Source organism: Drosophila arizonae, chromosome 2 (assembly GCF_054131065.1).
Source record: "Drosophila arizonae isolate 15081-1271.41 chromosome 2, UAZ_ARI_1.0, whole genome shotgun sequence".
In the NCBI taxonomy this organism is placed as follows: Eukaryota; Metazoa; Arthropoda; class Insecta; order Diptera; family Drosophilidae; genus Drosophila; species Drosophila arizonae.
Genome location: NC_142922.1, coordinates 3,891,446 through 3,897,972, shown reverse-complemented (window position 1 = coordinate 3,897,972; position 6,527 = coordinate 3,891,446). Strand labels below are relative to the sequence as shown.

Genomic DNA, 6,527 nt, shown 5'->3' with positions numbered 1-6,527 from the left:
CGTCGATATTTCTGGAAGACGCCTTAACCATATAAGTTTGCTCAAATAACTTTGTCTGGGGACCAGATTTTTCCTCGCAATTACCATACTGACGCTATAAGCGGAGTCGTTATAGCCGAACTCCACCATATATGACAGATATACTGGCGTATATATACCTGGTCCTGTCATTAGTTCTTTTCTCTTTTTCTTTGCTCTCTCCAAGCAGAAGCATGAACTGCCCAATCAAAACTCCTTTACTTGAGTTTGCCATCCACAGGGTATTCAAAAGGAAATCTCAGAGGCGCTTTCGATTGGAAAAAGAAAAAGGGAAAGCGCATGGCCGTACAAGTACTTATATGCCATATAATGAGTTTCGTTTGAATGCTCAAAGCCATTCGCTGTCCAGGCCAAAGCCGCAGCTGGCAAACAAAGCGACAACCGTTGACACTTTGCCCTGTGTAGGTATGTGTGTGTGTGTGTGCCAGTGTATGCGTGTTTTTGCAAGCATGTTGCCAGTCTGCTGTTGAAAGTCTCATAATGGTGATGGACATTCGCTTTGATTTGCTGTGTGCTAGCGCGCTTGCTATGTGGCATCCTCTCTTTGTTTTTAGCCCCGCAAAGCCGCATAATGAGTTGCCATTTGATGTCCCATGTGTGGTTGAAAGGCCTAGTCCTATATCTGCCTTAATCTCGCTCGTGCCAGGCTTTTTCCCGCTTTTTTGCAGCTGCCTTTTGTGTTTAAGCTGCGGTTCGGTAAGCCCCATTGACACGGCTTTTGGCAACGTGACGTTTAAAATCAATTTTTGTGGCAAGCCACACAGAATGCGGCTAAAAAATATACAAAAAAAAAAAAAAAGGAAACAGTTCAACAAACTTCGGCTTGTTGTTGCTTTGCGTCGACTGTTGTCAAGTGCAATGTGCGAGCCAGAACTTGGGCATGTGCAAATATAAACGGAGGTTTTTCCTATATGCTTGCACACACACACACTCACAAGCACAAACACCCAGGCTCAGTTTGCTTTTAAGCATTTTGTCATTTATTTTGTAAACATTTTGTTTTGCTCTTTTATTCTTTTTCTTTTTTGTTGTTAAACCAACAGCTTTTGTGGTTGGGTTTTGATATGAAGGTCATTGCTGATAAGCCAGCCAAGCATAACAAATTTAAATATATTCTGCATTCTACACTCTGCACGCTGCATGCTGCCCGGTTCATTGCACTGCGAACGCTTCCTGCTTCTGACCAGGCGGAAGCTAAAGTTCATTTGGGTCATGTTGACATTGCCCAGAGCCCAGACACAGTCCATGGCACTGGCAACAAGTAGTCGTACGTTGGCTTCTTGACTTCAATTACAAGACAACTATCAGAAGATCAAATGCACTCTTCAAGTGTGATGGTGCAGTAAAATATGTTGGGAAACAATAATATTTCGCAACTATTAAGATGTAGATCTTTTAAACTATTTGTAATCTTATAAATTTGCAAATTAAATTGGATACGGTATCTTGAATGAATGTATTAATTTTATTACACATTTTCAAACATTTTTCTTAGCTACGTTACATGTTAGCTACCATAGCTAGCATGCCATCAATTAGAGCTGCAAACAGACTCAGCTCACTTGCTGAGCAACTTCAATTAAACAGTTTTTCAAATGGCAAAGGGGAAATTGCGCGCACTTACTAAGCAAAGTTCTTGCATCAAATTGTAGCCAGTTGCCACCTGACGTCAACGGGCAAAAAGTTTCATTTGAGGCGGCCGAGTTGTTTGGGTGGCTTGGGCTGCTTGGGCTGTGCGGCGTGCGAAATTATTCATTCGACATTTAAGTGTCTGCTGCTGAGAGCTAAACGTAAAAGTTTTATGCACCGGCGCACACATAAGCCACAAAAGTAACGAAAATTGAGGAAAGACATACTACGCTCACACACATGCATACAGTGACTGTCAAATGCAATACCCAATAAAATGTAGGTAGGTGTGTGTGTGTGTGTGTGGAGAGGGTGGGGACGGGGAAAGCACTTCCCCCGCACATGACAAATTGCACGCATCTCACTTTCTTCACTGCATACTTTAAGGCGAATCGCTTAAGCGTACGAAATTCGACTCGACGCGATTGTGCATATGAAATTTTGATGAGCCGACGCAATCGATATTCGATGGAAAAGCTTCGCCGTGAAAAGTGATTTCCCGGTTTGGTCGCCCACCTGCCAAAATAAAAATCTCTCTCTCTCTCTCTTGAAAAAAACCAACCTGTTTACTCTGCAAACATGGTGTTCTCTTATCGCGCGCTATGATGCGACTCGGTGCTGGCAGCGGGTGGAAGAGCTTTTCAGTGCATGTCGGATGTGCTCAACACTTCCGCAGATTTTATGTCTTCCTCAAGCTCGGAAAATAAGCAGAAAATAATAATAAGTCGAGTAAAGAGCACAGCTCCTTAGTATCCAAGGCACTAAATTGAAGCACGTGCTCAGCCCGAGGCTGTCGGCCACGAACTGCTGTTTTATTTACCTTAGTGGCCCACGACCTTCTCGCCACCTCGCCCCCCACCCCCCTTTGCGAGAGAGGCCTACAATTTAGCTATGAATGCGATTTCTATGCAAATGTGCCAAGCGTATGTGCACGACCAGCACGTGCAAGTACATAAAATAAATTATTGGCGAAACATCATTTATTTATGTGCAATCGAATTCGAATTCTATGAGCGCCTCGCCAACTGCAAAATAAAATTATAATATTCCGTTTTATTATAGTTTTTCGGCTATGGACTCGATATTGAACCAAATCTTTTTTATGTAATATTTTATTTACTTTAATGGTTTTTCAGTGTCCCTCTCTATTTATAAATAAATAAGGCAATTATTATTCAACTAAAGAAAATGTTTGTTGGACATGGCATATATTTTTTGACTGGAGAAAATTAAAAAATTTTAGATCTTATGTTTGAGCAACGTAAGATTTTGAAAACGCAAGTATGAAATTTTTGGAAGATGAATTTTTGTAAACAGACGGCTATTTCACTATCGTACAAAATTATGTTAATACTACTATGCTAATAATAAAATTGCTACTAGAGGTAATTCAAAAAGTAATAATAAAAAATATATATATATATATATATATATATATATATATATATATATATATATATATATTATATATATTAATTAAACTAGCACTAAGAATAATGCAAATTTTAAAGCTATTTAATACTCGTATTTAAATATATTCAAATTAATGCACTTATAATAATATTGATATTTATCTCTATACATGCAAGTAATAATGATAATGTTAGTATGAGGCTTACCCTATCCAACTACCACCCTATTTAGCCTGTTTGGTGCTCGACTAATTATTAATAGCAGCTTTAGATCGATTTGTCATTTAATCAAGCTTCTCATATTACAGCTGTAATAGCAACAAAACACCTGAAATTTATTGTAATACTGAATAAGCCGATATAGAACACAATAGAATCAACTAACACATGAACAACAACAACAACAACAGCAGCAACAACAACAATCGCGACCAACAGCGACAACAAAACGAAACAATTGTTGTCTAAATTCATTGTGTCGCCTGTGTTTGGCTTGGCGCGAAAAATGGATCACTCGAGATAGTACGTGTGTGGCATATGTGTGCATGTACCGATGTGTGTGTGTGTGTGTGCAAGTGTGTGTGTCAGTGAGGGCGCGCATTGTATAGTGTATGTGTCGATGCATGTGTATGAATATAAAAATTTACATGACGATTCTGGCGGAAATACTGTTGTATTGTAGTTGTATAAGCGAGTGTGCTGTATGTGTGTGTGAGTGTGCTAACTGAAGTATACACACATACACACACAGCTGCCATTTGATTGTGCTTCATTTCACATTACTGTCAATGGGTGTTTGATGGGCGTGTCAGTTGATACAGTTTATTAATGCCAGTCGACTGAATGCTGACGACAACAAAATTTGAGGCAGACAGAAAGAGAAAGAGAGAGAACGAGATGGGAGAGGGAGAGGGAGAGGGAGAAGAGTGAGACAGTACATATTGATGATGCTGCCACTTTAGTATTATATTCTCACAAATCAAGTTCATGCCAATAATGTCTATGTCTTTATTGCAAAAGAAAGGCTTCGCTCTTCAAGTTCTTTGATTGAGTGATGAGCAACTGTTTTCATCGATGCGATTTATTCTCAGCTGGTTTCACGGACTTCCCTTGGCACTAGAAAAACACACTTTTTAGCAAGTGTTAAGCATTGTTGCGAACAACACTCTTCGGATCGGTTGCAGTTCCTGCCAGTGCCCAGGCAATTGTCCATCAATTTTATGCGCAGAAACTTGAAGGAGACAAAAGTTATGTATAGCTCTATATAGAGTAGTTTTGCTAGAGAGTACATACACGAGGTATATCGGCTTTCGTTGCCATTACCTCAATTTTCTTCAAAGTTGGCTTCGCTTTTTTCTGCAATGTTATCGCTAGATAATCAACTTATACGAATTAGCTTGATATGGATCATACTTTCATCAGACGCCGTGAATTCTTGAGTTTTCGTCTTGCGTAAGGCATGGATTGGCTGAGTGCTATGGTCAGACAGGTGCACAATAGAAGAGCCAGAAAGAGTGTACGCCCCGACAATTCCATATCGATCACTATCTAAAATCAACTCTAATTCGCGCATTTATAGGCCTCCCTTATACAGATACAAATGTTTCCTTAAATGTTGATTTATTGAAAGCACATGTTGCTAGAATAACAGTTCAATGCAAACAGTTGCCGGCTAAGTGGCAAAAATGCGATGACTATAGTCAATTATGGGCGGACTTTGCCACACGCTCTGAACGGTGTCGACGGCCACTTGATTGCGCCAATCTCCGATTCCCTTGAATAGATTTAGAAACATGGTTGTGAAGAGCGTCACATCTTCCGGATTAACCGAAGCCGTGTTCGGTTTTGGCGGTATCAGCGGCAACTTGATCGCTGTGGCATTGAGCGGCAGAGCCTCAACAACTCTCTGTCGAATGCGAACAAACAAGAAACTGTTGAATCAATCAAGTCAATCAGCTAGTGCAAGTCGAGTGTCACTTACAACTGCATTTAGGAGTGGCAGCAGCATTAATATTAACAGAATCGGCATCATTTTTCGCAGTCCTGATGGGTCGTCTCTTGCTACTCTTGAAGTGAACTGAAGTGGCCAGTGAAGTGAAGCTTGATTTTAAGAGCAGTGGGTTTTCAATTCTTTAGTCAGTTGACCCCGGGGCCTTAATTAATTGGCAGGTTTGTAGCTCGTTTGACATGGCTCTCTATTTGCTATTTGCCCGAGTCAAGCAGTTGGCAACATTTGTGTCAAGAGTTCGAGATAATTGAATATTCTCCTCGGTGAAATTACTGGGCAAATATTTAAACTCAGCAGAACGAAACGAACCAGGTACAGATAACATTGTGTAGATATTAATCAATGTTGGACTGATGCTTGACCTTAAGATTGCCAGGTGACTTGAGTGTGAGTGTACACTAGTACAAGGTCTATTTGAACTGTTTCGAATCGCCCCTACAAATAATACTGCGTACATAATACAAGTAATCAATTTCCATTGAACTCTATAATTTTATTCGCAAACTAATGATAACCTCGATATAACTCTGTGTATTTTACAAAACTAAAATTTGGGATTTTCAATAAAATAGAATTAATCATATGGAACTTATTGGAAATTTTCGCTGTATACTGAGGTGTAGTAGAATATAAATCAACTTTTAATAAATTCCACGTTGAGCGATTCTATGCGGGCTTCGTCTGATTGGACCGCTATGCAATTGAGTTTAAACTTTAACGCTAATCAGTTATGTGCATTTCATTAAATTCCTCTAATGAAGAAATGTTCTGCTTATGAATAACAACATAATGAAAACCAGACTAATAGGCTATATATTCATTTAATCATATGCAGAATACAATTGAACTTTATTTTTACAATATTTTACACCGTTTACAAGAGCAAAAATATTTATATATGGAAATGAACACATGGCCTAAAACATTTAATGCATTTGTAAAGAGCGCTTACTTAGTCAGAATTCCTCAAATAAATATATAATATGTGATGAAGTCATATGGTAATAATATATATATATATATATATATATATATATATATATATATATATCCTTAAATGTAATTTTTTTAAATTTTATGTTGACCAAGTATCTATAGAAGTAGAAGCAGGTCAATCGAGAAATACTACATCTACCAAGTCTAGTGTAATAAACGTAAATTATTATTATTATTCAATTATTTATTATTATTATTATTATTATTATTATTATTATTCAAATTATTATTGTCAAAAGAACTCAAGGCGGAATACATATATAGAATATAAGTCTACGACTATTGTGAGCGTGATAATCAGTAAGACTATAGCTTCCATAACTTTAGTCTGCTTAGGTCTATAAGAAGTAGTATCAGCATATTTTATCTTAATCTTTACTACAATCTTCTTAGTAGGTTTTAGAGTTAATGAGTATTATGCAGTCGATGTCGCTCCATGCACT

The 6,527-nt window shown here is 38.2% G+C and overlaps 1 long non-coding RNA gene across 1 annotated transcript; it reads right to left on the bottom strand.

The window, feature by feature from the left end:
- Positions 1-4,683: 4,683 nt before the first annotated feature.
- On the bottom strand, positions 4,684-5,643 carry LOC149270208 (uncharacterized). The gene is made up of 2 exons (XR_016270224.1): positions 5,062-5,643; positions 4,684-4,986 (listed from the first exon to the last, which is right to left on the bottom strand). It is a non-coding gene; the product is annotated as an uncharacterized LOC149270208 (long non-coding RNA).
- Positions 5,644-6,527: the final 884 nt, after the last annotated feature.